This window comes from Protopterus annectens, chromosome 11.part0, assembly GCF_019279795.1.
Source record: "Protopterus annectens isolate FY-2018-M chromosome 11.part0, PAN1.0, whole genome shotgun sequence".
Taxonomy (NCBI): domain Eukaryota; kingdom Metazoa; phylum Chordata; order Ceratodontiformes; family Protopteridae; genus Protopterus; species Protopterus annectens.
This window is the reverse complement of record NC_056745.1, coordinates 28,068,163-28,080,217: the sequence shown is the minus strand read 5'-3', so window position 1 is coordinate 28,080,217 and position 12,055 is coordinate 28,068,163.

Here is a 12,055-nt window from a genome sequence, read left to right as displayed (position 1 = left end):
ATTAATCTCACTGGAGATCCACATCCCGCCACCCCCAGCAAAAGACCACAGTGAAGAACTTCTCAAAAGCAAACTTCACACTTCTTAAGACTGGAGTGGTATCCTTCAAAGCCCCCGAGCCAGTGGAAACCACAACCCACGCTGCTGAAACCCCTTACAAATGCCTTCTACGAGCACCTCCAGGAATGTATGGATCAAGCAATCCCTAATAAAATCAAGACCCTTTCCACCAAAGGCAGGCGCCCGGTCTGGTGGACCCCAGCCATAAACAAACTCTACAACAAGAGGAGAAAGCTACTACATGACAGAGCAAAATCCCTAAAAGGGAAGGCATCTCTGATCAATACTAGCAAGAAACTACGATCACTCATAAAATCATCCAAGGCCAACTTTGAGAGAAAAATCGCTAATGACACAAAAGACAATCATAAGGCCTTCTTTAGCTATGTTAGAAACCTGGGTGGAAACTCCCAGATATGCTCAGAATTAGTCCAAAATGATAAAAAATCACTGAACCCACAGACATTGCCAACATACTGGCAGACAGGTTCAGTGCAAATTCTCCCTCCCTCCCCAAAAGGAGAAATATCTATCCCACCAGAGTCTAGCCTCCCAAACATCTCAGGATGCTCCAGGTGAGAGCTGCTCTCTAAAGCAAAAACACAGCATCAATGGACCGACGGTGTCCCCAGCTGTGCTACACGAACTCAGTGAGGAACTAAACCCACACATAAGGCTGGTTTAATCTTAGCCTTACTACAGGATACGTTCCCAAAGAATGGCGTGACGGCAACTGTGGTCCCACTCCACAAAGGCGGTGCTTCTACGGACTCTGAAAATTACCGCCCCATAAGCTTGATGAGCCTTGTCTGCAAAGCTATGGAGAGGATCATAATGGAACTCATAAATAAAGACATTGGGGACCCACAGACACTGGATCCTACCCAATTTGGCTTTGTCAAGGGCAGATCCTGCCTCTTGAACTTGGTTGACTTTTTCAAACAGTCACTAAGGCTATTGATGAGGGTATGGCAGTTCACACAGCCTACCTTGACCTAGCAAAAGCTGCTTGGACACAATACCCACTCGGGCATCATAGAAAAGCTCACCAGCTTAGATGTAAACCCATATGTCACAAGATGGGTTGCAAACTGGCTCAAGGACAGAACACACAGGGTTAGAGTTGCTGGTGCCATGTCAGACTCTAAGCCGGTCACGAGCGGTGTCCCACAGGGCTCAGTCCTGGGCCCCCTCTTGTTCGGCATTTATTTTTCTGAAGTGCAGGCAAACATAGGGGAATGTGGGCTGACAAAATTTGCAGATGACTGCAAACTGGGCACCATAATTGACACTCCATCAGACACAGACATCCTCCAGAGAGGTCTCATAGAAATGGATAACTGGTGCCAGAGCAATGGCCTTAAGCTAAATGCCAAAAAATGTATAGTAATACCCTTTGGGAAAAACAAGGTAACCCCTAATTACCACATAGGTGGTAATCCATTAAACACGGAAGAAGTTATCAGGGACCTGGGGACCCAAGTTGACAGTAACCTCTCTTTTGGCACTCACATTGCCAAAGTGGTTAGGAAGACCTTCTACATTGCCCACCTGATCATGAAGGGATTCACATCCAGATCAGGAGAGGTCATTGTACCCCTGTACTCTTCACTTATCAGACCAATGATTGAGTACAATGCCCCATTTTTTGATTTATGTTTTAAGACTAAGAGAAGGGACATCCTTATTCTATGGAAAATACTTGTACTATGCCAAGAATTATAGATACAATTTCAAATAAAGATGGGATGCTAAGCATGGTTATTTTGGAAATCAATAGGAAGTATTATACTTTCATTAATACATACTAGATACCAAGACTGAGTACTAAATATGTTGACAAATATCTGGACCTGATTACTTTAAATGCAAAAGGGAAAATTATAGTAACAGGTGATTATAACTGCCTATTATAAGGCCATGATACTTTAAAAATGGTAAAATAAAACTAATATCTCAAGCCAAGAAGTTTAATGACTTTACAAAACAGATGAACCTTAAAGATATACATGGTCTAAAAGAACATTATTCCTTATTCTGTACTCACTATTCATATCGGTTTGGTATACAAACAAACATATATAAGGTCTTTGTAGCAAATAATATATACTCAAAAATAAGTGATGTATCTATAATGACTTGTCCACTTTCAGACCATAATGCTATAAACTTTACATTAACTATGCATACAGATGATTGAAGATTTCTACTGAGAATTCCTGCTTACATAACGAAGTTAAAAGACTTTAAGGAATGGATAATGAAAGAAATAGACATGTTTATGGAACAAATGATAATGGTGAAGTGAGTGATACTATTCTAGGGGACATCTTTAAAGTTTATATATATATATATATATATATATATATATATATATATATATATATATAGAGTATAATAAAATCTTGGTACCTTAGAAAAGGAGAGAGTGAGACGAAGAACTTTAAGACTTACATAAAAACATAGACAAGATGAAAATGGACACAAAACCAAATAAAGTAGCACATAACGAAATTACTAAATTAAATCAAAAATGCTTAGAAGTTCTGAATCATAGGGTAGCCATAAATCTGAAAAAATTGAAATTACAATAGCAATGCAATGTTTTTTCTGGTTTTCCCAGTTAGGGGTCACCACAGCGGAACTCTGGTCTGCTAATGATTGGCAGTAGATTTTTACTGTGCCGAGTTCCCAGCCCGATGCCCAACCTTCAAAGAAGGCACACCTATTAACACACGCACCTACCTGCATGTCTTTCAACATCACTTGACCGTGGGAAGGACATGCAGACTCCACACAGAAGGTGCTCCAGCCGAGAATCAAATGGAAGAACCTCTTGCTGTGAGGCAACAATGCTAACCATTACACCATTACAATCTTATGCTGAAAATCCCAAATATCTACATACAATAGCGGTTTGTTTGTTTGTTTGTTTGTTTGTGTCTTTCGGCTTTTCCCAGTTAGGGGTCACCACAGCGGAACTCTGGTCCACTAATGATTGGCAGTTGATTTTTACATACCGACTTGCCAGGCCTGACGCACAACCTTCAACGAAGGTACGCCCATTCACGCATGTCTCCACGCAGAAGATGCTCTAGCTGAGAATTGAACCGGACAGCGTCTTACTGTGAGGCGACAACATAGCGGTAATAAAAAAAAAAAAAAAAAATCAAAATCTTATTAATGAGATTAAATATAAAAGTGATGGTTCAGTTAAGAGTACATCTAACTTAAGGGACATATTAGAAGTGTTCAAAAACTACTATAAAGATATAAATAATAATGCACCACTTTTGGAGACAGATAATGTAATAAATACTTTTATTCAAGAAAATATAACTAAGGTGTCAATGCAACAAAATAACATACTAAATAACAAATAACACTAAGAGAAGTGAAAGAGCAAATGAAAAATTTAAAAGACAATAAATCTCCAGGACTGGATGGAATAATTCCTGAACTATATAAGATTTTTCCTGAATATATAATAAGGAAAATGATGAGTGCCTCATGGAAATACTCAATTATCTCACCCATTTTAAAACAAGGTAAGCACCCCAAATCTTGTGATTCATATAGGCCAGTTTCATTACTAAACACTGATTATAAAATTTTCATGCCAATATTAGATAATAGGATAAAGAAAATATTACCTAATCTAATACATAATGATCAGACAAGGTTCATTCTTCATATAAAAGTGAAAGATAACATTATTAAATTACTATAATTAATAGACATAACATGCAAATTCAAAAAAACAACTAACTATTATCAGCCTAGACATAGAAAAGGCTTTTGATTGTATTAGTTGGTTTTATCTGCAAAGAATTCTGATTGGCTTTGAATTCTCTTCAGATTTTTGTCAACTTATTAATGTAAATTTATAGTGGAGCACAAGCTTGTGTGAAAATCGGATCATGTCTATCCTTACCACTAGAAATCCTCAAGGTAACCAGACAAGGTTGTCCTTTGTCACTATTATTGTTTTCTCTTTCAATGGAACCTTTTGCTACATATATCAGAAACAAGCAAAATATAAAAGGCTTTCAAGTTAATAAGGACTATTGTCCTAAGATACAATTATTTGCTAATGATATGTTAACATTGGGTTATACTGATGGTTCTTTGCATGATGTTATAAATACCTTAAGCAAGTTTGAAGGAATTTCAGGGCTTAAATCTAATCATAATAAATCCAAAACATTACTAATTAACAAAAATATCAACAAAAACCTAAGAGAGAATAGCCTGTTTAATTGGGAGAATGATGTATTAGAATATTTGGGTGTCAGTATAAAGAGTACATGGAAAGAGTCTGTTAAACTAAGCTACAATAATTTAGTAACCACAATTAGTGAACTAATCAAAATATGGAATACAATGTTCTTCACAATGGAGGATAGGCTCTCTTTAATTAAAATGATAATTTTACCAAAATGTTGTTTTATATACAGTCATTGATTCTACCCATTCCCAAAAACTTATTTAAAAAATTAGATTCCATGCTAATTAAATTTTTATGTTTCCCCTTAAAACCTAGGGTTACATATAAATGGCACATTAGAGCTTGGAACAGTAATATGATAGCATTCCCTAGCTTAGATCTTTATTCCAAATCAGTTATAATTAATGTAATGTTACATTGAATCACACCTACCTATATATCTGGCTTGAAAATAATACATGAGATTCATATAACTGATGTCAGAACTATAGAAAATCAGTGTAAGGAACAATACGGAATATGTAGAGTTCATTGGCTTTTACGTGAATTTTGTTTATTTAATAAGAAGTTTGATAATTTTTCTGGCATTAATCAAATATTTAATCACTTTAAAAATATAATTGATTGTGATTACAATATTAAACAATTTCTATTTCTTATATTCCCTATAGTATACTCCCCTGATTGCATAGATTCCTTCAACATCAATGTGATGCAAAAATTAAAGGAAAATAACTTGATATTCTGGCATCAGTTTATTGAAAATAAGAGTATTAAACTCTCTTTTATGTGGTTTTGATAATAGTCAAAATAGTTGGTAGTTTATACACTCATTATGGCAGTTTATAGAAATAAAATAAGAGTATCAATCAACCTAGAGACTAAATCTATACCTAGATTAATTCAGCTTTTTATTAGGTGTCTTGAAGAGACAGATAATCAAAAATTAAATATCTCACCTATCTATAAGATACTAAGAGAAGAAAATGTGTTTTATTAATTGATATGTAATTGATTGATTGTAATGTGTTTAAATGATGTATATAGAGTGCAGTTTTTTTAGTGACTGTTTTTTACTCTGTAAAGGCTACAGCCGAGGTGCTAGAGAAAGGAAGAAGTGTTTTACAATAAATTATTTTTTGGAAAGTAGAGCTGTTATTCACTGGTCTAATTTCTCTTGGTTTGGTCATTGCTCAAATTTTGGCAGAATTTGTGGTGTGGTTCCTAAGGCACTCTAAAGTCTGACTCAGATTTTTGGAATTACTATGTAAAGATTAATGGAGAACAAATATCTGATGAATCCAAAAAAATTGTTATTGAAATCTACGTATGGCACCTCTTCTTCATTATATTGGAGATTGTATACATGGAAATTTATGAATAGGAGTTTCTATACTCCACATAAAATAAATCTTATGCTCAAAAACAGTGACAGTAAATGTTGGAAATGTGATTAATTACTAGAGGCCAACTGGGTTCACATGTTCATTAAAAGGAGAAATATTGTTCAATACTGGAAAGATGTCAGATATTTTGTAAATGCTTTATGGTCTGATAACTGTCATATTTCTAACTCACTAATCCTATTCAGTGTTTCTATAACTAATACGTCAAGCAATCACGAAAAAGACCCTTCGCCACCAAGGAAACCAGTCCAGGAACTTTTATTTGGATAAAATCACACAGTTAACACAAAGCACTAAAAGCACTTGGAAGCCAAAAAGGCACATAAGCACATGAACGCCTTAATCCATAAAACACCATGCGTTTTCGTCAACTTCCTGACTTCATCAGACAACCAGTACATCAATTAAACTTCCATTTGTATACACAATTTCACCAATTAATTAACAAATTAAGAAATTCAAAAATTTAAAGGTATATTTTCTATCATTGTTCAAAATAGTTGAGCATTCTATGTAAACTCAGAAATTTCATATGAAATCCACAAAATACTGTTCATGAAATATTTTAGACCATCTGACTAACCATAAATAATCTCTTACTTATTCCTAAAAATAAATGTTTCAAAAGGTTATTAGGAATAAGTTGAAAAACATATATGTATATACATATGTTCTTTCCAGTTAATATTATATCCTACCAATTATTCTTAAAATCAAATCAACTAAAAAAATATAGAAATTTTTCATAAAAATGATGTATAAGAAATATTAAATAAATATTCTTAAAATATAAACCTTAAAAATGTGTTATGATGTTAAAATATTAAAATAAGTTTATTACTCATAGTTTGTTAGTTCAAGCCTGTATCCAGTACTATGGAGCCCTCTTGTGGTCATTTAGGGTTATTGTCACTAAGTGCAATTTCTTCCTACAACTTAGCTGCTCTTAATGTGCTCTTAATGTGCAACTTAGCTGCTCTAAAGTGGCAATATGGATATATTATCATTAAGCCCTGGAAATTTATCCGCATTTAGGGCCACTTGCCACCACAATTCCCTATATTCAATTCTAGTTTCCCACGGGCCCCCTCGAACATCCTGTTGAATACATTCTATTACTAGGAATTTAAATTTGTATTCCTTGCATATTTTGCTATGTTTATATAAAGCGTTACTTTCCTTCTTAATAGATATCTCATAAATGTGCTCATAGATTCTTTTTCTTAAAGCTCTTTCAGATTTCCCAACATAAAAGAACCCGCATTTTTCACAAAAAGCAAGGTACACTACCCCTTTAGTGTCACAATTGAAATATTCCTGGCTACTTATCATTTTGTTTCTGCTTGCTATATAATATCTTTCTCCATCTATGACATAGCAACACTGCCTACAATGCCCACATTTATAAGTACTGTTTCTGATCGTCTTGCGGTCAGTTTGGACTTTTTTACTCTCAAGGATGTCACCCAGGTTCCTGGCATTTCTATAGATCACTTTTTTAGGGACACTAGAAATACCTTCTATATCCGTGAAGGATAAAAACTTGTCCCATTCTCTAAAAAATATCTTACTAATTCCACTATTTATTCCATTATATTCAAGAACTAATGCCTGGGAAAGATCATCACCATCATTTATATTTCTAATTACCAACTCTGTCCCTACATTGGGATCCATAATCCTACTACTATTGCAACCCTTGTAAATAGGAGCAAACCTACCCCTCCTTCCTTCTTCCACTTCTCTTCTTATTTGTTGTACAAAATCATTGGGGTAGCCCCTCTCTACAAACATTCTCTCTAAGAACTCACACTCCTTGTAAAAATCCTGGTCTAAACTCGTCATGCGGCTACCCCTAACAAATTGCCCCTTAACAATACTTTTTTTTGCAGTGCTTGGGGTGCGCACTTTGAAAATGTAAAAAGGGGTTACAATAGGTAGGCTTTCGATAAACTCTAGTTTCATACTGCTTTTCTCCTTTATAAAACTCTATATCAAGATATATCAAACTACGGTCAGAGATGTTGTGTGTAAATCTCAAGAAACTAGTAGTAAGATTAATATATGTTAAGAACTCTTCCAATCTGTCTCTCCCCGCTGTCCAAAGTATTACTATGTCATCCAGGAACCTCCTATACAACATCCAGCAATTTTTATATTTGGATTCTACCACATATTTCTCCTCCCAATATGCTAAAACAAGGTTAGCATGAGTGGGGGCACAAGCTGCCCCCATAGCAACTCCTTTTATCTGCTGGAAGAACTCACCTTTGAAGTGTATGTAGTTATTCTTCAGAACTAAGTCAATGAGCCATAAACTAGCCAATTTGTCATCCTTACTCATTCCCTCATATCCAAAAACTACATATTCCAGAATAGTTTTTCCTTCTTCATAGGGAATGGAGGAAAATAAATCGACAATATCAATAGTTAGGAATAACACATCTTCCTCCCAAATGCAATGGTTGAGGTCATTCAATAGATCCCAAGAATCTTTCAAAATATTCTGTCTTCCTGTTCATAAGAGTTTTAATTTGAGATCTACATATTTTGCTAATGTCTGAGTCTTAGAACCCTCAGCAGAAACTATAGGGAGAAGGGGGGGGGTCATCCTTATTTTTATGGATTTTCGGTATCCCAAAAATTGTGGGTATCTTAGGTTTGTCCACTTTTAAAAATCTGTAACTACAGTGGCTTATTAATCCCTCTTGCATCATATCATATAAAGCTGCATCAATTTTTATGATAGGCTATATTGATTTAATTTTTGGAAACAATACTGTATTTGTCCTCATCCCATAATAAGGTATACATCTTACTATCTTAAAGAATATAATCCATAAAAATAATACCCCCTCCCTTGTCAGGTTTCATCACTCTCATATTTCAATTATTCCTGATCTCATATAATAATTCTTTTTCTTTTGTATTCATATTATCATGTCTTATACCCCTATTAATATTTTTTCTAATTTCACACTCTAATACTTTCTCTAAATTCTTAATCTGGGGGTGTAAAGGGGAGTTATATATACTTTTCTTCCTAACCACTTCTCCTTCATCCCTTTTAATGTTAGGTAGAATGACCTTAAAGTTCACTTTTCTCAAGAATAACTTAATATCCAACAAGCTTCTAGCAATGTCGCCCTTATTGTCTGGTATAAATTTTAAACCTTTGGAGAAGAGGGCAAAATGCTCTTTCTCTACCTTAATGTTACTAAAATTGTATATACTAAAGATATTCCATGTATAACACTGCTTGTCAGTTATAACACTATTGAAATTGGAATTAGAATTAGAATCTAAATCCTCTGGGAGGTCCGGTAAGGGGTTTAATGAAATCTCCCCCTTCTTCCTCCCCTCCACTGAAAATTTCCATTCTGCGGCCCTTGTTTATTGAGCAGTCTTTCAGACCTACGGAAAGGTGGGAAGCTCTCATCATATTCCCTTTCACTTCCCTCAGGTTGCTCATTTCAGTACCGTATTCAACTGTAACAGGCTCTTCATTATTATTATTATTGGTTTCACCTATTCCATTAAAATCACCACCATAGGCCTTGTTAGGTCCCCGTGGCTTGGGATAACTAATATGTAAATTATAATCATGAATATCCCTATCCAGTTTTTTAGTCTTCCTTTGAATAAGGTCATTAACTTTTTTGATTTCATAATATTTCGATTTTTCTTCATTTATTCCAAAAATTAAATCATTTTTTGATGTACTGATCCAAAATCTCAATGTCTTTCTCAATACTTTCCTGAATTTTAATATTTTCCTTAATCATAAGCTTAAGAACTTCTAACTCACACTTATTGAAAATATCCACTAAGTCCTTATAATAATTAGAGTCTAATAATAATAATAATAATTAATTAATAATTAATTATGTAACGTTGTTAGGAAATCTGAAAACGCGTAAGCCCTTAGGCACAATTTCCTTACTGATACATTCCTTTAAATATTCGTTTTCAACGGCTAAAGATCTATATTTGTACATTAAATTACTCAAATTTCTATAACTAATGTAATACCTAAATATCAGATTCAGTTACTCTGTGCAATAGCCAGAAAAGTTATTACTTTGAAATGGAAAAGTAAACAAGATTTGATGTTTAAAGATTTTGTTAATTTAGCAAATTTTGTTTGTAAAAAAGAACTGCAAGCCATTTGTTATAGAACTCATAACATTATTCATAAAAAACAGCATGGTATAAATTGGAAAACCTTTTGAACAAATACTGGTAACTTCTCATGGATAAAATGATTGTTTGTCATAGATGAATGTAAATATAGTAAATAGTTTTGTTATTGGTTTATTGTATTTGTTATATGTACATTTGCATATGTTTATAATGAAAACAAAATAAAAATGTTTTTGAAAAAAAAAACAAAAACAAAACATTATTAGGTGTGTGACAGACCCTGTCAATGTGGAATGGTAAGGAGCATAAAACAGGACCAGTCCTTAGTCCTCATAAAGAAGCACATTTGAGAGGAATGTTCCTACATTTTCTGAATATAGTTACCAGGAAAGTCCCTGCAGGGATGCTGTAAATCTGCTTTTTGTGGCTTCTGCATTTCTACAACAAATGTGCAAATTCTATACTCAGACCTGCAGATTTCAGCCTACTTAGTTTCATTAAATTAATTTTAGTCAAGGGTAAGGTAGCCAGCCTGACAGAAATAATTGCCTTATTTGATATTCATTAGTCTGTTAGAATAATTTATTCATTAAACTTGTTGGAGACAAAAAAAGGAAAAGAAGGAGTGGGTGCCAGCATACACATCACATCACAGGTGGATACCTGCACATGTAGCATACACATCACATCACAGGTGGATACCTGCACGTATAGCATATACATCACATCACTGGTGGATATCTGCACATATAGCATACACATCACAGGTGGATATCTGCATGTGTAGCATACACATCACATCACAGGTGGATACCTGCATGTGAAGCATACACAACACATCACAGGTGGATACCTGCATATATAGCATACACATCACATCACAGGTGGATACCTGCACGTATAGCATACACATCACATCACAGGTGGATACCTGCATGTATAGCATGCACATCACAGATGGATACCTGCACTTATAGCATGCACATAACATCACAGATGGATACCTGCACGTATACCATACACATCACATCACAGTTGGATACCTGCATGTACAGCATACAGATCACATCACAGATGCATTCCTGCACTTATAGCATACACATCACATCACAGGTGGATACCTGCACATATAGCATACACATCACAGGTGGATACCTGGACGTATAGCATACACATCACATCATGCCTGGATACTTGTACTTATATCATACACATCGCATCACAGGTGGATACCTGCACGTATACCATACACATCACATCACAGGTGGAGACCTGCATGTATAGCATAGACATCACATCACAGGTGGATACCTGCACATATATCATGCACATCACATCACAGGTGGATACCTGAATGTATAACATACACATCACATTACAGGTGGATACCTCCACGTATAGCATACACATCACATCGCAGGTGGATACTTGCACGTACAGCATACACTTCACATCACAGGTGGATCTCAGCCCATATGCCATGTACTTCACATCACAGGTGAATTCCTGCACGTATAGCATGCACATCACAGATGGATACCTGCATGTACAGCGTACAGATCACATCACAGATAGATTCCTGAACTTATGGCATACGCATCACATCACAGGTGGATACCTGCACGTATAGCATACACATGCCATCATGGGTGGATACTTGCATGTATAACATACACATCACATCACAGGAGGATACCTGCACATATAGCATACACATCACAAGTGGATACCTGCACATAAAGCATACACATCACATCACAGGTGGGTACCTGCACGTATAGCATGCAAATCACATCACAGGTGGATACCTGCATATATAGCATACAATTCACATCACAGGTGGATACCTACTCATATAGCATACACATCACAGGTGGATACCTGCACATAAAGCATACACATCACATCACAGGTGGATACCTGCACATATAGCATACACATCACATCACAGGTGGATACCTGCACGTATAGCATTTAAATCACATCACAGGTGGATACCTGCACATATAGCATACAAATCACATCACAGGTGGATACCTGCATGTATAGATTACACATCACATCACAGGTAGATATCTGCATGTATAGCATATACATCACATTACAAGTGTATACCTGCATGTATAACATACACATCACATAACAGGTGGATACCTGCATGTATAGCATACACATCACATCACATTTGGATACCTGCACATATAGCATGCACATCACA